The following is a 23161-nucleotide window of genomic DNA, read 5'->3' as shown; positions in this document are numbered from 1 at the left end:
CCATAATCCCTGAATTTGTGTTATGGGGAAATTAGCCCTTATATACAGGTAGTGAGATTTTAATGGGAACAAATTAATTACCTTTTTATATTATAAATCTGTACAGTGTGACATTGGATGGCTGTGATTTTTAGTTATTTTGTCTTTCAGATACTTAATTTTCCCCTCATTGTTGCTCTGTAATTGCCACCTCTGGTTATTGCATAGTAAGGAGAAAAGCAAATAAGCTGCATTGATTTCTACAGCCAGTATTTTCCTCAGCTCCATGGTGTCTGCAATGATCACTCTGTGCATTCATCATGCTTTCACCCTCTAACTCAATAACACTGTTCCCTCTGAGGATTGATCTGCTGCTGTATTTACATGGGAGTGGGTAACAGGCGTAGTGGAATTATGGTACAGGGCGTGATTTGTGTAATGTTTTGTAGTAGTTTCTTATAGACTCCTATTTTATATGGAGCATTGGAAATATATTCTACAAAACAATAGTCTCTATTTGCACATTGATACAGTTACAAACATTTTTTTTACCTTTATTGTACAGCAACATTTTCTATGTGGATACATATAACAAACAAAAATTGCAGACACACATGCGCAGTTATACACATATGTACTTTAATGAAATTACATTTACTGCTGTGAATCTGAGAACACACAGCTGCCATTACCCCATGCTGCAAGCAATTGCGGAAGTTCCCTGTTGATTAAACTGAACCTTGTATTGTTACTTACACACTTATTTCCATGTATTATGAATATGCAACTTGGAGAAATATTCTGTGTTGTATAAGTTGGGTTTGTTTTTATTATCCTAAAAACCTACAACCAGTAAACTAAACACATGATTTTAACCAGAGAGCTGCATTTATTACAATGTATTTTCTCGAGGGCTGGCTGCCGTATCATTTGCTTGACACAGTTAACTGAAAGATTACCTATAAATTCCTAGGTTATCCTGACAAATGCGTATACCAAGCATCAAAGCATTAGTGTTCTGTCTTTCAGAATTGTTAGTGTCAAATCAGTGAATGGAAAATATGGGTTTGGCTAAGTGGTTAGCACTTCTGCCTTACATCACTGGGGTCATGAGTTCAATTCCAGACCATGGCCTTATCTGTGTGGAGTTTGTATGTTCTCCCCGTGTTTGCGTGGGTTTCCTCCAGGTGCTCCGGTTTCCTCCCACACTCCAAAAACATAATGGTAGGTTAATTGGCTGCTAACAAATTGACCCTAGTCTGTCTGTGTGTGTATGTTAGGGTATTTAGACTGTAGGCTTCAATGTGGCAGGGACTGATGTCAGTGTGTTCTCTGTACAGCGCTGCGTAATTAGTTACGCAATATAAATAAACGGTGGTGATGATGATAACTGTATATTTGTGCCTATCCTAGAATTATTTAGCATTAAAGCATGAAATCAGTCCAGTAGTTTATGTACAAGTCACAAAACACTGCGTGTAGCATATAGGATGCGTTATGTTTGTTCAGATATTAGCTTCTTATGTCTCGTGCTAATATTTTCCTTTTACTGTACAGATGTGATGTTTCATAGCTCTAAATGCAGTGACCTGGTGAAACCATCTGTCTAATACAACCATGGGCAGTTGTATATTTGAGGTTTACCTTTCTCTTTGGTTGTGTTAGACTTTACCCTCATTTTATACTTTAACAGGGCTGACACCAAATTGTCTTGGTTCTTTGAATAATGCAAAATGAGGTCTTTGATTTTATAATGGTATTTTATAAATTTGTATTGTTCCATCATAGTCTCTCTTTGAATTGGTGGCAAGAGAGCCAGTGAGTCTGCTTTTGTTGTTGTGTGTACACTTTGCCAGCCATAGATTAGCAGCAGTCTGTGTGTCTCCTGACCCTGGAGGGGGGGTATCATTGTCATGGCATTATTTCCCGTTCCACTGTTTTCTGAACCAGGTAGCTGGAAAGTCTGAAACTGTGCCAAGGTTTAATGTTTATAAATTGGCTGAAGCGATGAGATTTAAACGGTAACATTAGTCTCGTGAAGTGTAATGAGATAATGCTGGGGAAACAGATCATGTCTGCTTGGCAGATGGTACATGTCTGTATTTAACATAATGAGAATGAAAGGCATTATATATTTATTTGTGGATGGGGTGAGTGACGGGGGATCGGGCGCCCGTGTCATAGGTTCAGATTGTTGTGGAGAAATTGCTGTGAGCAAGCGTTAAACTGTCAGTATGATGTCTCCGTCCATTTACTTTCTTACTGTCAATGTAGGTAGCGGAGTGTTTATTGAAGCTGAATTCCCTCTGTAGTCTGCTGATTATCAGTTTCTGTATATGGAAATGATAATGGCACACATGTATACATTACTAAGCAGCAACAGTGTGGAGCCCCATGCTGATTTTCAAGATATCTTAAGGCATTCAGGGTGATGCCTGTGACTTTCCATTGTTATGATGATGGCAGTCACCTATAGTGTATTTCACTACCTGTGTAGACATAACATTGTATTCAGTGTCCACTCCCAATATCTATCAGAGCTGGACAGGGCCGTAATTAGGGTGTGCGACAGGGGCGACCGCCCAGGGCGCAACGCTGCAAGGGGGTGCAATTTAGGAATAATTTAGGTAAATTTGGTTAAAATTGAGGGCTAGGAGGGCGGCATATGTCTTTCTCGCCCCGGGCGCTAGAATTCTAAGTTACGGCTCTGGAGCTGGATACAGGGCTGTTTTACTAAATGGTTAGATTGCCATAAAGTGTATGAAACTGAGCTTTGCATTGCTCGTACACAAGGCAAGAAACTTGAGACAGGATTTGCTGCATAGCTTGCAGCTGAAACTGCACAGGTGATAATTGGACTTGTGCGACTGATTTGCATAAATAGAATAATTTCAAAATTCATGTTCAAAAAAAACTTTTTATTTCTAAAAATGGTGATGATTGTTATATGCTACAGAGATTTGACCTGGCATAGGAAATTAACTTAATTATTGTATTTGCAGTTGTCACTTTCCGCTTCTTACTGTTGCGTCGCTGGTGCCACTAATAGGCTCTACCCATTTTCCAGCTAAGCTTTACACTCTTTCTGCAACAAATCACAGGATGCACAGAAAGTCCTGTGCATTCTGCCTAATAGGTATGAGGACTGGTATTATAAAATTAGTTATTTCCCATGTCTTGTCATGTGTACAAAGTAGCATACTGTATATGCTGCAGACTGTTGAAATTGTTTGTGAGAAGTGGCATGTGATGTTTCTGCCCCCCAAAAAAAGTTGTACATTTGTTGCCAAAATATCACGCCTCCAAATTCTGTTCTGCTTATGACAACATTCAGTAAAATGTGTCATTAATCCCTGTGCCTTTAAAATTCAGCAAATACTTGCGTCACACACTAAAAGTTTTGTAATCCATACCCCCTTTTTAAAATCAAGTTAAAATATAACTAATGCTTATATGAATATGATGTTCTAGCTCTTTGACAACTTGGCCCCATTGTATGGAAAGTTTATTACACATTTTTTTAAACAGTCATTTTCCATTAATCATATTGATGAAAACCAAACATTTACTTATATGTTTTAAAGACTATACTAAATATTTCACTGCCTTGGTTACGTACATTTTTAAGATCCACCCATACATCCCAGGCTTTTTTAAATTCAATCCTTGCAGTTCTCTGTTTTATATCGGCAGAAGTGGGTGAGGGTTTAGGCAAAGCATCACAACCAACTGAGATGTGTACCCAGGACTTCTGCATAACTTATCTGCTCCTTTACCCTCCAAGCTACCTGGGCTAGTTCTAGAGTTTGCACATCTTGCAATGTTAGTCATGTTACTTGTACTGAGCTGTCTGATTATGATTCCATTTACGTAAACATTCTGTCCTACTTAACTTTAGAACCCAGGTTCTGTCCAGTTCAATGTTAGTCTGTAGCCTTTTGATCTTCTGTTTGGTCCACAACCACTCTGTCACATACCTGTTTCTGGTTCTGATTCCTGTTCTAGTATCTTTCATATAAACAAATTATAAATTCCATTGGGTCGCTCCACTAAGGTTTGCAGCCGTGTATGAAATAAAGAATATCCACCAATATTCAAGAAATTAAAGGATAGACAAAAAAAGCTAATACATACACTTGCGCTCCCTTCTTAGTACAATGGGAGGATCACAATTCCAGGTATATTATTCGTCTGGTATAAACTTGAATACAATGGATAAAACTCTGAAAAGGACTCAAAAGGTCCAAGAAACAAAAAAAAAAAAAAAGCAAAACCGTGTAATACGTCACAGATATAACTTCTAGAATGAAGTCCACCACCATATAGAACTAATTCTTCAATATTTCCACCACAGATGACCAGTGTGTATGGAAATTACACAGTGCTCCTTCACTCCCCAAAGGACCCCTTAGGGTATATGCTTACTCAGCACTGGAAATCATATGCATCTTAAAACGAAATCTCCCTTCCGTCTGATGTCACACTCTTTAATCCATGCATATCTCCATGTAACCAGAAAAAGTAACAACAAGAAGGGGGAACAATCTTGGTACGGGGCTCTGTTTTGGCACACTTGCTTGCTCTGTGGACCTCCAGGGACTTTGTTTTTTAAGTCATGGTGGCTGAGTTCGCAGAAATGCACCTGAGCAAAAAAACAACTCTTACAGGCACAAAAACTGTGTTCAAGTTCTTGATTCTCTGCTGGTGGTAAGTGACAGGGGATTGGGAGCAGATGCCAGAGATCACTTCTGTGTTGTCTTTTTAGTAACCCATTCTCTACCAATATCTCTGCTGCTTTTTCTCTGGCTTTGACCTCTGGGTCATCTAGCTATCGACTGTGGTGTACTGACCTTCCGTTTTCGTCTAATTATTTGCACTAGCTCTCTGACCTAGGCTCTTGCCTAAAAATATGTTTACCTTTCATTTGTCTTGGTTTGCTCTGTTTTTATATTTGATAACACTTCTGTTCCTTTTGTCTCCCCTACCATTATTCCTTTCCCTGCTGTTTACAGCAGTAATGTTTCTCCACTAGCATGTTCCTTCCTGAATCTCTCGGTGTAACCTCTGGTCCCTTCCTCCGTGATTTCAGTTTACATTAAGAACTGCTCTATAGCCTGATGAGTGCCAAAAACTGATAGCTGGGCCCACTTAGCAATATGTTTTACAATATGTTGTGGAGCAGGACTACATATGCACACACACTGTAGTGTTGTAAAAGAGAGCATTACTAAAAAACAATTACCATATAGCAGTCATGACATATCCCAAAGCCCCGTGCATGTAGTGTAAGAATTTCCTCCTTAACTAGCTGAGTTTGCTTTACAGCCATATCTGTTTACATAGGGGCCTATTTCACTTCGTTAACACTGCATATCATTTATATCTCTGGGCCGTATATTTGTGTATCAGGATGTAGAAATATTTGAGTCAGAGGTTCGAAGTCCTGACTTGTGCCTACAAAGTTGCAGCTCCACCTACATTTCAGCTATGTAGTCATGCAGTGTGCCTCTCTGTACTTGGATGCCTCCTAGGTGAGGTATTCCTGTGCCAAATTATCCTCTACATGAGAATTTATCATCCCTCCCCCCCCCCCGTCCTCCATCCCCTCTTACCTTGACTGTATTTGGCTTTGCAAAGGACAAGGCCAGCAAACTTGCCAATCGCTCTTGGTTATTTATTAGCTCCACTTAAGTTAACCACAGGCATATGTTATCTAAATGCATTTATATCGCTAATTCATTGCAGGCTGAGGGCTATTTTTAAACTTGTGCAGAGGGAAAGAATGTGTTTTCAACTATTCTACTTTTTTTTTTCATAATTAAATTATTAAAGTACATGGGAAAAATACAAACTTTTAATTGACTTTGAAATTGGGGATATTTTGACTATTGTTTTTTTTTACCAATATCCCATTACCGTATTTCCCCATGTATATGACGCTCCACCGTATAAGACGCACCTATATAAATCATGTGAAAAAATTGAGGATAAACATTATCTTCAATTTTTTCACAGAGTAATTGTGCAGCATATATAGAGGTTAGACAACGCTATAGTCAATTCTGCCTTACCCTGTCAGATGCTTCCTCTGTCCAGTAAAGTCGTCTTTCTTCTGTCTGTCTGATCCTGATGCTGAAAAGCCACTTAAGGTCCTCTTCACGAGGACCGGATGTCCTTTCAGGACCTTGACAAAGGTGATTGGAAAAACACCAAATGCAGAAACCAGAAGTGTGCGTTCCAACTGAGGTTCACGCATCACATCCGGTCATCGCGAAGAGGACCTTAAGCGACTTTCCAGCATCTGGATCAGATGGGCAGAAGAAAGAAGACTTTACCGGACAGAGGAATCATCTGACAGGGTAAGTGCTACTACCCCTGTATAAGACGCACCCAGTTTTTAGACCCAAAGTTTTGGGGAAAAAGGTGTGTCATGGAGAAATATGGTATTTTACTAAAAGGGAAAGCAGCACATGTTTAGGTAACAAAAGATGGATAGTATGGTTATTTTCTTGCAGACAAAGTCATTGCTGTACTTCAGGACCATTTAATATAATTTTTAATACAGCTTATAGTGTAGTTTCTACTATTAACCTATAATGTTAGGTTTAGTTTCATCACTGAAATGATGTAAGTTTTCAGTACAGCAGCAGAGCTTGTAAAGGTGAGTCACCTTCTCCTGTGTCATTAAAAATGTTCCCGTAAGAGAAGTCTTAAATTGTCCACAAATGTTTTAAGTGCACGTATTAAAATAAGCCAAATAAAACCTAAGAATTCGTTTAGACTTTAACCTGTTTTTTTTTTTTCTCACTAGTGGTTATGTATTGCAGCCTCAACATCCTTTTTTTTTCAATAAGTTTGGGAAAAAGAGTTGTTTTAATGTATAATGTTATGTTTTCTAAATTGTTAACATCCATATCTGCTAATTGCACGTTATAGACGTCATTATTCCATGTTCACAGTTTCCCCCCGTTTGTGTAACGCTTCTCTAGTTTTGTCTGACATGACATTAGATGCAGACTTGTGCATTAGATTGCAGCCCAATATCTGCTTGTCTATTTTACTGCAGGTGGCACCAGTTCAGTGTCGGACTGGGGCGTGAAGGGCCCACCAGGGGCTGCAACACCAGGGGCCCACCAGAATGGGTGTGGCCAGCCATCAAAGAGGCAAGACCGTCAGACACTAGAGGGGGAGTGATCAGCCCACAAATGACAGCTAGCACCCTAGTGTAGTATAAAAAGAATGCAGTGTGTACATAAAGAGTACACAGTCTTGACCTGCCCTATAGATTGGGCAGAACAGTCACCAAAAAAAGAGAAAAAAATCAGGATTTTCCCACTAGACTCAGAACATTTGACAGACTGTCCTACCTGTTCTTGTCACCACCTGTGGCTGCTGGTTTCTTTAGTTGCGGCTTGTCTGGATCCTGGAATTTTGGGGGCCCTATCTGGGAAAAAAATGGGTACATTTAGAAAATTCCAACCAGTCCCGATCTTAAATCAATAGGACCCACAATTAATACTTAAGCCTTCCTTAAGCCCCAACATTAAAGTAATAGCATTCCCATTTAATAAATTAACCTATTTCCCTCCCTTCAGACAACCCCAGCAATAAATTAATAGCATTTATGTATAATAAATATACCTATTTCCCGCAACCGTCACTGCCATTAAATAATTCATATTCACATTTAATAAATAGATCTCATGCTTCTCAAACTCAGCCCCACATTCAATTAATAGTCCCCAAACCACCTCATCTTAAATTAATAGTCCCCACTATAAAATTAAATTGCTGCATCACTCCACAAACAAAATAGCACCCATTAGTTAGCCACCAGCTACCATACACACATTACATTGCCACAAGCCCGCTGTGCCATCATACACACATTACTGTGCCCCTTCATCACCATGCTCACCATGCTGTGCCTCCTTATGATCAAACTGCACCCTCCATGCTGCTTTGGCCCCCCCCTTCACACTTTGCCATGCTGTGCTCTGCCCCCCCTTCACACTCTGCCATGCTGTGCTCTGCCCCCCCCCCCCCTTCACACTCTGCCATGCTGTGCTCTGCCCCCCCCTTCACACTCTGCCATGCTGTGCTCTGCCCCCCCCCTTCACACTCTGCCATGCTGTGCTCTGCCCCCCCTTCACACTCTGCCATGCTGTGCTCTGCCCCCCCCCCTTCACACTCTGCCATGCTGTGCTCTGCCCCCCCTTCACACTCTGCCATGCTGTGCTCTGCCCCCCCTTCACACTCTGCCATGCTGTGCTCTGCCCCCCTTCACACTCTGCCATGCTGTGCTCTGCCCCCCTTCACACTCTGCCATGCTGTGCTCTGCCCCTCCTTCACACTCTGCCATGCTGTGCTCTGCCCCTCCTTCACACTCTGCCATGCTGTGCTCTGCCCCTCCTTCACACTCTGCCATGCTGTGCTCTGCCCCCCCTTCACACTCTGCCATGCTGTGCTCTACCCCCCCCTTCACACTCTGCCATGCTGTGCTCTGCCCCCCCTTCACACTCTGCCATGCTGTGCTCTGCCCCCCCCCCCCCTTCACACACTGCCATGCTGTGCTCTGCCCCCCCTTCACACTCTGCCATGCTGTGCTCTGCCCCCCCTTCATACTCTGCCATGGTAGTTCACAGGCCCTTATTGCCCCTCATCTTTCATGCCACTTTGTTTCTCTCCCTTCTTCCCCAAAATGACAGGCTGCGCACTTTACTGACCTTATCAGAAATGGCTTCTGTTGCTCCTGCATTGTTCATGTAGCTCCTCTGGGCGGCAGGAGCCAGGACCTCTCCAACTGTGGGCGGTTCTTCTTTCCACATGAGTTATGTGACATGACTCATCTGCCAATGACTGTGTCTGTACAGCGCATGTGCAGAGAGCCACAGTCGCGTCTGGGCTCTCTGCACTTCAATCCCCAGGCTGTCACCTATTTGGAACAACGGACCCAGTGGGGGGCGTGGCTAACGGACCCAGCGGGGGCGTGGCTCACCAGCGTCTGGGCCTACCGGTGGATTGTCCGGCTCACCGGCAGGCCAGTCCGACTCTGCACCAGTTACATGAACCTTTCTCTGGTCTGATTTCTTTACCAGCTGCATGCTGTCTTGGGCTGTGAATATTTAACCTTCTCTTTAAACACCATTTACCCCTCCACGGTGAGTGGGTGTACACATTTAGATACTCTGTGTCTCCATAAACATTTCCAAAAGTTGGGTACACACCTATGCAGTCTTACTTCAGATGCAATTTCTGTAACGATTTCACCACCGATTGAAAGTCCCAAAGAGCATCTGTACACTACTACACAATTTACCTTCAGATCTGTGATCGAAAAAGATTGTGACTGTGTACACAGTCTACAGATATCTGCCTACACTGCTGGTTGAGAGTGCGTACACATTTCCGAATTTGCCCGACATAGTTCCATGTTTGATTGTGATGTTTAGGAAGCTTATAAAACCAACTCAACAAATGCAATGTGTTTTTGTTCCATAGAACATGATTGTGGAGCATGCACACTCTGGCAAACGGACTTGCAAACTGAGCAAACGGTCGTGAATCATGTGATGTGCACGAAAATTACATAGGTGTGTACCCAGCTTTAGTCCTGCATGTTTAGTGGAATGGACATTGCTATTCTAGAAATCCAACAAAAGTAAGAACTAGACCAGTGTTGGCTAACCTGTGACACTCCAGGTGTTTTTGAAACTACAAGTCCCAGCATACCCTTCCAGCAAGAAGATGCTATATATTGGCAAAGCATGCTGGGACTTGTAGTTTCACAACACCTGGAGTGTCATAGGTTAGCCATCACTGAACTAGACTTTTCGCTTCTAGTTTTTACATTACCAGAAATATGCATAAAGCCATATTTAATCATATGTTCTAATATACCATGCAATGGGCGCCATGGATTGTGTGTAATATCATTTTTAATTGTAACTATACGTAGGACAATGTTTTTTGAGTAAAAAATTTTACTGGACAAAAATCAATATTTTTTTTTTACAGTTTTATTATAACCGTTTTCAATGTTTATCAACATTTTCTCTCGTAATGACTTGTCACTTTCACGCACAGGAGAATGTAGTCCTGATTGTGTAGCCAAGTGAGGTATTTTTACCTTTATAATGCCATTATTCTGTCTCTAACCTGCCTTATAACCCGTTATCTAACCACATATGTAGTGAAAGGTCTGTTGTATTCTGAAGTCTCCGTTTTAATAATCCTGGCTTCACCACTACGTTATTTTGTTCCTTGTAAGTTAATGTAAGTAAAGTGAATGTAATAGTCATTTTCCACTTGGTTCATTTTGGCCAACTTTGCCTGACCGCGTACAGTGTGTTCCTCCCAACAAGAGTGATCTGAGCAATCAAAAACTGATTGGAGCCTGAACACTAAACTGTTATCAATATTAACCAACCAAGCCCCGTCCAGTACTCTGTAGTCAGCAAAGGGGTAAAACCAGCACTATTCTGCCAATCTCCAAAATACCTCTTCTACTCAGCAGTCATATGATTGTTCTGTTGCTTGGTTATAAATAAATGAATAGAGATGCAGCTTGAATAAGAAATAACAAGCTGTATTTTAAGTCTGGGTTCATTGGGAGTTCACAGGCGTTCTGTAAGAGACTCCTCTGTGTTTTGTGATCAAGCCAGTGACTGACAGAGGATCCCTCATAGTCACAGACAGAAAAGACTTCTATTTAGAATGATATGAAAAACAATCTTATGCTGTGGGTGATGCATGTCTCTCTCATAGCCAAACATTCATAGCTTTATAATAGCAACAGATATGTCCATAATAGTTTCAGGTGCGTGAGACCAAAAGCTATTTATGGTGTTTTAGCCACTGGGGGACTGATTTCCTGTTACACACTAGGGTTCTGGCTGTAATCCTATTTAAGAACACTTCAGGAACCTTTGAAAGTAAATCATTGATGAAGAATAATATAGATGTGACCGTATAGCCTGCCTGAAGCACTTCTGGAATTTTTCAGATAAAACTGTTCTTGAGTATTTCTTGCCAGATTGGGCTTAAACACAGAACAATGTCAAGGAAATTTTGACAGAAAATGGCCAAATTGTCTGAGCTTATCCCCTTATGTGTGACCAGCTTTGTTTGTAGTCACTGAACTGCTAATTGCTATTGTTTGGAAGTATGTGTATGTTCAGATAAGAGTGTTTGATCCATACTGATAATGATAAACCCAAGTGATACCCATTTTGTTTTTTGCAATGTCCATGTAATCACTTTCTCGCCTTTCCTTTGTGTCATGGTGATCAATGATTACTTCCTTGCTGAGGTCTATGTCCCATGGCTCATTAGTGCCCTGGTTACCTTTGTATCCAGAACCAAACATAGAGCCTATATAATTATCACAATTTTCCTTGGTAGTGGTGTGACCTTTCCACTAGTGCAAAGTCCTTAACACTTGCTCATTTTCATTGCCTTTTCAGAATTGCTGTTTTTTATATCTATTTTTTTCTATCTATAAAGCAAAGTTTTTCAGTTATGTGGAGACTGAAAGCAAAAGAGAACAACAAGAAGACAAAGGCAAAGGGAGGTACATAGTGGTCAAAAACGCAATAAAACACATGTTCGAAAAGAGGCACCATATCCAAAATCGAGCAGACACATGGTAAAACCAAAAGACCAGTATTTATTCTTTATACGTACAGTAAAGCACATGATAAAATTGCACCAACATATATGTAACGTCTGCCGTAGAGAAATCGGTCACTTGTATGTGTTGCACGGTAATTTAGAATGCAGTTATATATTGTCTGTGATACTTGTGGTAATATGTGGACTTTGTGGTCAGTCTATTTTGCTGAGGGTCCATAAAATAATAACGGACTATACATATTTTTATGTGTGCCTCTAATAAAATGTGATGACCTGTTCTCGTATCCACCTTTTATATGCCTGGGTATTGCTCTACTGAATAGGCACCAACACCCCAATTTAAGCATTGAACCTCATTTTATAGGTTTCTTATTTTAAAGTGTTTTTTCCATGCAAATAATAACCACAGTGCTGTGATGTACTGTAAATGCTTTGTTTCTGTAAGATTGCAGCAATGTATTTAGTGCATATTTCGCTAAATTGAGACGGAAGACTGGGCAGTCATTTTAAACTCTAAGGGCCTGAGTTATTAAGGAAAGTAAGGCAGTAAATGATCTTCGGGACAAACCATGCAATGCAAGGGGTGCAATTTAGTTTATTATTTTGCACATCTGTTAAATACTGGCTGTTTTTTCATCTAGCTCACAAATACTTGATAGCTTTATTTTTTCACTGAAGTTTAAAGCAGATCTAGGACCTATCTTATCCCAACTATAAATCTGTCTCCACATTTTAAATTTACCTCCCCTCCACTTCCAATGCAAGATGGTTTTGCCCAGGTGCAAAGTTATTCCTTTTTTATGCTTTGCTTTCTTTAATGACCAAGGCCCTAAGAGTTAGAGTAAAACAGTCTATTGCTGATCAGAATAATAAACCTGAAACTACAGGAGTGTTTGCACTAAATCTGTCCACCACTGTGCTCGTTTACTGCCACCTCAGCTTGCCATGATAGGGGGGGGGGGGGTCGCACGAAGAGACTGTCAGCTCTGCAGACTGGCACTGTGGGAATTGGAGGGTTCACACACGGGGCCAGTGATGTTATATTAGCTCAGATGTTTGCATTCTTTTATGATATCCCATCAGGACGGTGTCTGATGTGGGAGAAGCTCAGGAGCTACAGCTGTCTGTAGTACAGGAGGAAGTTAATCATTTTTTTTATAAGAGCTGTAAATTTCACTTTTGGGGTTCAGTGGTGGAAACTTCCATGTCTGAAGCATTATGTATTTCTCTGCTTCTCTACTACACCTACAGTTTGAAAAGGGGGAAAAAAATATAGAATATTGATGTGGTATTAACGGGGACTGAATAAACTAGACTGTGTCAATGTTTATGTGTTTGGATTTCTTTGATCTCATGATTTTCCTCTTGGCTTAAGGGTTTTTGGCGCAGGTTCCGCAAACCTGATAGTTTTTAAATGATTATAAAATCACATCAAAAGATTTTGTAATTTTCATTGTTTGGACACGGGTTGCCTGTATATGGTTTTTCAATCCTCCCTTCTCAATATGAATTGTATTAAGAGGAAGTTTTTACCAGATTAATCTAATATCCTGGGCTTTAATGTAATTTCCAGGCTCTAAAATTAGAAGAGATGTTGCACAAAGCTTAGTATTAAATAATTACATCAGGTGAATTCCCTTTGCAGTTAAGTACGAGCGTTCTGTAATTGACCTAGTGATACAGTAAATAATTTTACAATTATCCTTATTTATTTTATACAGATGCCCAATTGTTGTGAAATAGGAATACAATTCATTATTTATATTTATTTGTTTGTAATATGCAGTTATGGCCCTAAGGTGGTGTTTTCACATATTGATGCAAATAAAACCTGCACTACCAACCAATAACAGATGGTAGTTTTAGGGCTCCCGTCCCCCCAACTTCTCCTTGGCGGAGCCGTGAGTTTGCTAATGCCCAAGGAGTTGGACAAGGAGAGAGGGGGTTCATAGCTATTACTTCTGAACAATGGTTGGTATATGTGTGTGTTTTTATTTATTTAAATCTGTTTATTTTTACACTTTGTACAAAGTTGCAGAGCATAATCAACGTACAGAAAAATGGAAAACAGTATTACAGAAATATCAGTTTAGCAATATAACTTATAAAATGAGTGAAACGTACCAAAGTGGGTTTTTTAATGATGATATGAGGGAAGTATGCAAGAGAAAAGAGAGAGAAAAAAGGTTGGGGAAAAAAGTTTGGGTTTTTTTTGGAGGAGAGGGAAAGGAAGAGAAGTTTTTTTTATTTTTTTGCTGGGGGGGGGGGGGGTTTAAGGATAGAGAGCTTTCTAAGTTGCCCATTACACGGGACAGGGGAGCCATGTGGGCCGTGCCATGGGGTCCATGTCTCACGAAATTTAGGGAGTGAGTCGTTAATGAGGTTGGTAGTTGTTTTAATAACTTTTTTTTTTTTATTAATTTTTTTAGTTCGACATTTTCTCAGGCTGTGCTATTAATATTATATTTTAAAAACTGCATGACATTTGAATACTTTGGTCGGGTGGATCTTGTGTCCGTTAATAGCATAACCTATAAAAACACCTAACATTACACTTCAGAAGCAATGTGTAATTTGTGAATCCTTGTGTGTACCAAAGGGCTGGAGAGAGATGCTGGCTGGAAACAATGTTCCGGAACATAAGTAGATAAAATAAAAATCGCTTATTTAGTATACAAAGCCAAAATAACTGCTGTGTGGCTCCAATACCACAAGAAAGAAAGAAGCCTAAATGTTTTTAATGCTTCGTACATTCAAAGTAGAAACTGAAACACAATTAATGCAAAGGAAGTTAGGTGGGGCCCAGAGTCATTATTGCGGATCTTTCTTTATTCTACTATCTGTAATAAAATCATGATATCGGTGGTATAACAGAGTGAGCATAATACTGATAATGAGGTGTGCCCATGTGTTGCTAATAGTGTCCCGAATCCTGTAGCTCACTTCACCCCGTCGGTGTGACCAGCAGATAACTGCACATACAGGTATATACCGATCGTCTTATCACAGTGTTGGCTAACCTGTGACACTCCAGGTGGGATGAAACTACAAGGCCCAGCATGCTTTGCCAATATATAGCAGCTTATTGCTGGAAGGGTATGCTGGGACTTGTAGTTTCACAAACACCTGGAGTGTCACAGGTTAGCCAACGCTGGTCTATCAGCAGGGTTTTGAGGCATGCCTAAAAATTATCCCAAAACATATTTTGATCATTTTCGGGCTGATGTTTTTCAGGTCACCCACGATGCAGCCTAATGGTCCACTCCATGATTTTCTGAATACTTCCCATTCATGACTAGCAGAATCAATTTACCATATTCCCCTCTGTACTCTAGTGGCAAAACAAAGTAAATAGAAGCACTTCCAGATATGAGAGAAATCCTTTGACTTATTCCACGTCGTGGTAGCCGGCAATTCCAACTTCTCAGTCTGTTACATTGCTCAGAGCATCTTTATTCTGGATGGCAATGACACAATAAGACCTAATACAAGGAACCAGCAGTAACTGATGTCCTGTTAACTCCCTCTGCAGAACCAGGACAATCCTGCAGAAACTACTCTGGCTGGTAATTACGTTTGAAAGCGCAGATCACATAAGATACAGTTAATGGAAAAAGCAGGAAATACCAGAAGGACACAGAGATAACTATAATTTCTTAACCAATTTGTTTCTGAAGGTCGTCGCTGCACTGCAGGCTTGGGTAGTGGTTCATAGATGCAGATGGTGTTATATAGGTTTACACTAACCTCCCTTATGTACATCCACATTAACCTTCAGCCTCTGAGTTCAATAATATTTGTAATTTCAGGTTGTTTTCATTTTATTATATATACTTAACTGAGTTCAAAGAGCCGTAGGTTACATACTCGCTGGCGTTTGAGATACGTTTTTTTAACGTGATATGTTGGTGCTTTATAAATAGAAGAGAACAATAAACACTACTAAAGATGCATGACCAACATATGCGCTTTTTAACTAGCACTTTAGAAAGAACTGTGCAGTTGACAAAGGCATTGAAATGCAGCAAATGAGTCAAAACAGAACAGTCGGCGCAACTTAAATGCATGTAAAAATGCAAATGAGTGTGGTCTCTCCTGGACCAGCGTTTTATTTTTGTGTCATCTGTTTACATGTGTTTGTAATAAGTCAGGCTTCTAACAAAGTAGATGTTGGTGGCACAGTGGTTAGTATTGCTTCCTTAAAGACATTGCTGTTTTAAATTTGCCTTTCAAAGTAAATGAATATTGGCAATTTGCAGAAAGCGCATCTCAATACATTTACTCCCTGGTGTTAGTGGAGTTTACAATCTACTTTCTTTACCACAGACTCACAGTTGGGAATTCAATTCCCCCCCAGAGTATCACAACGCTAAACCTATTACCATTATGATGGTAAATTTAACCTGGCTTTCTGCTCGCAGCTCAGGGAGCTGCGAACAAACAGCCGGCGATGAAACTACCGTAATAATGTTATTTAAGCGCACTATTACCGTGATGACGGTAATAGTGCGCAGGCCACGTTACTTTTTACAGTAAAGCGGCCAATTGAATTCCTCCCTATGTGTCTATTTGATCACCTTGTGCAGCACTGAGGAATATGTTGGTGCTATATAATAATAGGATAAGATTAATAAGACTTTCCATAAATGACCAAGCTCAAGGGGTAAATGTATTAACCTCCGGTTTCTTCAACTCCCACGAGTTCGGCGTCTTTGGCGCTTAAATTTAAAGCGAACTCGCGGGAGTTGAAGAAACCGGAGGTTAATACATTTACCCCCAGGTCTTGATTAAGCCATCTGCCTCAAACATATGTTTTAGCTTTTTTTTAATTTTTTACATTTTTTTTTTTTTTTTTTAAATCTTCATTTTTAAAATTAAAGTGCACCTGTTGCCTACACACAGTGGAGACAACTGTTTTGTGGGCGGAACTGACATTTAATGTCAGGATACTACTTCTAAACTCTGTAGGAGCTAGTGACATCACGGCACGTTCTTGAGTAATATCCACGAGACGCTGTTATTTACTGACTCAATAGGCTGCATTTTCGTGAACATCATATCGGCTAATTAACATGAGTGCCTGCCCTCTTTCTAGATGACGGAGCGCTTGAACTTACGTATGTGTGTGTGTTTTATTTATCTATCCTTATTCATTCCTTTTTTTTATACATGATCATGTTACTGTAATGTGCACCACTCATGGGTGTTGCATGGTCTCTCCCTCTCTACGCCCCTCACTGCAGACTATTGTTTTGTTATCAGCCATGTTTGGTTAAAGGTGACTTAAAAGTTGCATTGTCCGTTATAGTGATCACGGACGTCCTGTAACATCATCAAGCCGCCAGCTTTTAGTGTATTGGTTGTGAATGACCATATGAGCTCTGTGTCACAGGGACTTCCCATCCACGCCGACTGCTAATTTTAAAGAATGCCTTGTGCATTTGTCACAGAGAGGGGAGGAGTTTTACAGATGCGTGTTCATAGCAGCAGTATGTATATTTATAACTTTACATTGCTTATTAGGCTTTTAGTTAGACTGTTCTATAAAGGTTAGAGTTCTGAATGACGAGCACACTTTGAGAATGGACTTTCTTTTATGTCTAAATCAAGAACTAGCCGTGATGAGACATCATGTGCCTTATTTTTATGGTGTATAATGATGTTGAGAGCGAAGTAATTTCAGCCGGACCACATGCACTGTGCTGCCTATGACATCGCTGGCTTCCTTCCTTCCTTGTACTAATGAGCTGCTGCCGATGCTACACTACAGGCCTCCAGCTTGTTCAGCGCAGGCAGACATGACATGGGCTGAATTCTTCTAATCTACTGTCAAACAATATTATTCCAGCCAAAGCTGCTTTAGAAGAATGCTATAGGTAGTCATCTTGGTCTTGCATATTTTTGTGTTGGTTTTATCCCATTTATTTTTGATCCTCCTGTAAAGAGGGTGGATTTAGTAGTATTAATACAAAATGTAGAGGATTATTAGTTAGTGGTCCACAGCAACAATTCGTGGAAGTGGCAGAATCAAGGGCGTAACTCCAACCATAGCAGCCCATGGTGCTGACTGACCTGTGTCACTCAAACTAGTGTAGATAGAAGGAATGCACATGTCATCCAGGCACTTCTGTAGGATTGCAGTGTTTGGTATTGTTGTGGTGTACAACAGATCTCTGTGGCTAGCATTGAAGCTTAGAAGAAAGGAGGCATGGGCTTGAAAATTGTCTTGTTAGATTTTAGTTTAAAGGCTTACTCGTTTCGAAACAAATTTGGATGAACAGTAGGAATTTTGTTTCACATAGAGTACCTTGGACAATAAAATCGTAATCAGTTTGGCTCCCATCATTCCAGTATCTAATTCTCCGTCTGTGGCTTTCTCCTTCCCTAAACATTACCAATGGATGTGTCATTGGCACTTCTCATTAATACCTGAATGTAGGATGTGATTTTTGAATGGTCACTTTCTGCTTTTTATTGCTTAAAGTTAACGTTCTTACGTTAAGAATGGTGTTGCAGAGTGCTGATTTTTCTGATTATTTCTTCTTAGGCTCGGAGAATTTCCTGAATAAAAATTCTAACATTGGTTTCATAATGATTAATTTAGTGTGAATACAGTTCAGTTTAATCTTCTGCCTGGAGATATTGGAATTTTATGACCATGCAGATATAAGGAACTTTTTTGGGCTTTATCATAGTGTTCCTGCCTACGTCAGTATTATAGGTTAACGAGTAAGCCTTTGTGTGCTGAAATTTTTTCATTATAATTCTTTGTTACTATTTGCCTTTTAAAAGTATAATGTGACCTTTTTATGTTCTTTACTGGTAGTTCTGCTTTTGAATGGTTAGTTTTTACATTGGTTATCGATAAGTATCTAAATAATATTCCTGGGCTCTTGTTGTATTCTAGGTTTTTCATTTCCCAATAATGTCCGTATGATCCTCCAATCTACTGTCTAAACTTCTGCGGGTTCCTGGTACTTGACTGTAGGATACACATGCGATGTATGAAACAATACTCCCAGGCTGAAAGTTGTGAGAAATTTGAAAGCGGACATCAAGAGGTTGGCAACAGAGTTGACTGTGTGTACAAAGCTCTACAGCCTGTAATCAGCTGTGCTGACAGCCATTCAGTGCAGTTTACGTCCAAATTCTACTGCTGTCAGCCTAGGCGAAGTGCTAGTTATACCGCCAAGGTGGCTATCTGCTAGACGGCTGGGGTCCCACAATTGTGAGCCTGCAGTTGGGGGTTTAGGGGTTAAATTACTTTATTACGATTAGACAGAAGTGTGCAATAAAATAAAGTGCAGCCTTATTGTAGTGTGGTTCTGGCAGCAGGCGTGTTCTGCAAACAGCTTGGCTTGCTAATATAGGATGATATGATTCCCAACGGTCATACTCACGTATATGTGCTGGGAAAGTGGATAAAACGCATTTAATATAATGTGCACTTTAGATGCACTTTAGTTATGCGTTTTTCATGTATTACGTTCTTGCTAATACAATCAAATGTTCTGGTAGGGTGCGTTAATGCATGAGAGAAGGCATTAAAAATAAATGTTATAATCTTAAAATATGGCTCTATTGGCACTAGTTTAATGCACTTTTCATATGGTTATTAACATGTGAATTGTGCATTAAATTCCTCATTGTTAAATGTATTGCCGGTTTAGTTTAGAATAAACGTGATAATTAGACAGCAGTAGTGTTTATGTTGGTACAAATTTAAGATTTAGTGGTTTGTTTCTATAAACATAAAGAGAGAAAAACATGCATTGTGTGTAAAGCGGAGAACTGCATGTTTGTCTGAGAACAGGAAGAGGTTTTTGTTGGGCTACTACTAAATGTGAAGTGCAAGAAACCTCTTTACAGATCACATGTTATCTTCTGTACAATGTGCAGAAGTTTTGCGAAACCTATTAGATTTTATTTAGGCTTCTTTAAGTTTTATCCATAGCAATGAATACGTTCTGTGCCTGTTGTGTCAGGGTCATACTTTCTGTACTACTGCTGAATAATGACAACTCGAAAAATATGCAACAAATTTAAATCCATTACTATGTAGACTATTGCTTGTTTTTAGCATTTACACCAGTAGGTAGAAACATTACAGCTTTGCAGTTAAGAAAATGCATTCACTGGTATATTTCATCCAAATTATGTTTCATATAGAAGTATGTCATATAGAGTGGACTTGGCCTGTTTCACTCTTTTTTGCTTTACTAGACATTGCTTTGTGCAATACGAAAGCAGAAAACCTGGGTTCCCTCAGAATGCTCTATTATTTGTATATGCTCTGTTCTGTCTCCGGGGAAGGAGAGCCGTGAGGTATCTCAGAGTGAGCCTGGCTATGGAGCCTTCCAAGCTGAGCTGTTAGATTGCGCTATGCTCTAGGGTTAGACTGGTTTACCAGCCCACATTGGTGATTAATAACTTTTTGCTCAGTCTTGACGATTGTAACAAAGTCCATCATTCGTTAGGTGTTTTTACTAGTGTGAGTAAAACACTGCTGAGCTCAAGCATTGTAGTTTTTGCAGCTTGTGACTTATTAAAAGGAAGATTGAGGCTGAACAAACATTCAGAAAACTAAAATAAAACCGTTTGGGTACCCAGAGTGTCAGGCAAACAAGTCCCTCTGACTTTCTGCAGTGCAGGCTTGCTGTTCTCTCTCCTGCACTAGCTTCCTCTATACCTCATGGCACTAGCCTGCTTGGGAGAGGGCTCAGCAAAAATGCTCTCTCTCCGTGTTGAACCCTCCCTTTTATTTTATTTACTATATTGTGCACCAACAAAAAATAATATATTGTAGGATCTGGTGACAGGACCACTATGATAACTGTATTGATATCATGATCTTATTATAAAAGCTGATAATTTGTAACTATATTGTGCAACAAATACACCACATTTTTGTTTTTTGTTTTGCTTTTTCTTCACCCGTTCGTACATGAAAATGCTAAAACTGCAGCTTTGACTCTGAAACGGAAGTTGAAAGACTGTTACTCGTGTCCTCCTTCCTTGTTTAACAGCCAGTGTGGTTTTATCTTAGCACTGTGAAGCTGATGGCAGAAGCAAACAGTAACGTTCCAACTGTCTTTATTTGTCTCCTCAGAATGTTGGCTCTGCAAGCTCAGGGAGGAAACAGCAGGGAGCAAAAAACTGAGAGGTGAGTGCATAATGAACAGATTCCATGTGGACTTGTTGGCATTCTTTTCTGCTTTGCACCATTATCCGAAATGTTTTGCTCACAGTGACTTCCACAATGTGGAAGCTTCAACTGTTCAATATGTTCCATCAGGGAGCAGAGCCAAACCTGGCAGTCACAAGCTCTCCCTATTGTGCTGCAAAACCCACAGTGCTGTGCTGAGTCTGTGCAAAATTATGACATGATGTCTCTCTTTCAGGGACTTATTAGGTGTAATGTTGTGGTTTGCATTGCATTGCTAGTTAAAGCACACAAGGTCATTAATGTATATTTATCTAGTTGTTTTAGACTTCAGTTCATACCAGTACTTTACAGTAGTATTAACAGCAGCCAATACACTGGTACATGACTATGCACAATTAAATACAGATATAGGTTTTCATCTCAGGAGAGAAGTCTATATCCTTTTGGTTCCTTAAAATGTAGGTTCATTCTGTGTAAAAAGACATGTTTTTATAATGCCAACATAATCTGCAGTACTGTACAATCAGGTAACCTTTTCTCTGATATCTGTCTTTCTTTATCTGCCTGTCTCTGCCTCTTTTGCATTTGTCTGTCTCTTTCCATCTCTATTGCTTCTGTCTATGTCTGTGTGTCTCTGCCTCTTTCAGATCTCTCTCTGTCTCTATGCTTGGGTTGGTTCTGTCTCTCTGCAGTCTGTGTTGGGGCCCTCTCTGCCTCTGTCGGCTCTGTGTTGGGGCCCTCTCTGCCTCTGTCGGCTCTGTGTTGGGGCCCTCTCTGCCTCTGTCGGCTCTGTGTTGGGGCCCCCTCTGCCTCTGTCGGCGTAGTTAATTTTGAGGTGTTATGGTTAACATGCATACGTTTAATCACAGGACATAGCAATCTTGGTGTGGCTTATAGTTCCACAACAGGTAGAGAGCCGCAGGCTGCATTATGTTACAAAAGGAGAAAGTGAGTGGAAAAAAATAGAACATTATGGTACAAAAATAGAATAATATAGTAAAAAGTTTGTGTTTTGTCTTTTTGAATATCTATAGGCATTTATTGTTATCCATGTTTGTCTTACACGTGTTTGTAGTAGAGATGCTCGGGCTCGGTTTTCTGAAAACCGAACCCACCCGAACTTAGGGAATCCGAGTAGGCCCGCGATCTGGCTCGGTACTTTCGCGCATCCTCGGATCTGAATCGAGGCAAAACATCATCTTTACGTTGTTAGATCTCACAGGTTTTTGATTCCATAAGTACCTCCCTCCGCAGGAGATCCAGCGCCATAGCTCACACAGAAACAGGGGTAGCGGTGTTCTTGTCACTTGACAAAAATTGACTGGAAATTAATGTTATTGAGGTTAATAATAATGTAGGAATAAAAAAAAGAGCCAAATTATGTGATCTTAGAAAAAAATAGGGATTTTAGGAAAAAATAGGGATCCAAAACACACAAGGGTGGTTTTGCCAAAGCCAAAACACTGAAGTTGATCTAGATCCAAAACCAAAACAAATGGGTCAGTGAACATCTCTAGTTTGTAGATAGTAAATATGTTTATCTTAGTTAGGAAATGGATGTTTAAATTGTGCATTATATTTATTATATTATATTTATTCCTCTTACTGATGTTTCGATATTGGTATATGCATACCAATATCAAAGCAGATGGTAGTTATTGTCAGTTTACAGGTGTGAGGAACAAATAACAAGTTGAAAACACAATTAAATATTGCAATAAACCCGAGGAAATGTATGTGATCTGAGCAATGTCTGGATAACATTAGAAACACCAACATCAGCAGTTCCAGCCTCTGATCCAGCACATGCGTCACAGACGATGAATGAGCCATTGATTGACCCATCTAGCCCGAGTATAGCATTAAATTGCTGGGGGAACAAGGGATGGCTGCTCTTTCTAAATAAAATGCAATACAGAACATTTCATTATCGCTGAAATCCTTATTCTGTTGTAAATACTTAAAAGTGATGATTTAAACCAGCTAATTGGGGTAAAATTATAAAAAATTGAGGTAACTGTACCTTTTCCCTCAGCTGGATTTTACTCTATTAAATATCTTTATTCATGCTTTCTTTGAATACAGTGTACCTTTTTGTTCTTTAAAGGGACACTGTTGTGAAAAGATACTATATATATATATATATAACTATATATATATATATATATATATATATATATATATATATATATATATATATATATATATAATATATATATACACACACACACACACACACACCAAAAAGACAGTTGTTGTTAGCGCTTATCCTTAATACTCCATATCTGTGTGTATCTAGCACAATGAAAACATGAGGTATTAGTTCATATTTTGATCAAAACATGTAAACCTGCATCCCAGCGTCAAGGGCACCTCATATGC

General features: G+C 39.8%; 1 protein-coding gene across 6 annotated transcripts in view; it reads left to right on the top strand.

Moving 5' to 3' along the window:
• Positions 1-23161, top strand: part of ERBIN (erbb2 interacting protein) — a 139139-nt gene that overhangs the window by 30074 nt on the left and 85904 nt on the right. For all 6 annotated transcript variants that reach the window (XM_075182722.1, XM_075182715.1, XM_075182696.1 and 3 more), the window contains one exon: positions 20723-20776. The gene's annotated coding sequence lies outside the window, so the exon portion shown is untranslated. The remainder of the gene's footprint in view (positions 1-20722; positions 20777-23161) is intronic.

Source organism: Mixophyes fleayi, chromosome 1 (genome assembly GCF_038048845.1).
Source record: "Mixophyes fleayi isolate aMixFle1 chromosome 1, aMixFle1.hap1, whole genome shotgun sequence".
NCBI lineage: Eukaryota > Metazoa > Chordata > Amphibia > Anura > Limnodynastidae > Mixophyes > Mixophyes fleayi.
Note: the sequence above shows the minus strand (reverse complement) of the source record. Positions and strands in the feature narration are given on the sequence as shown.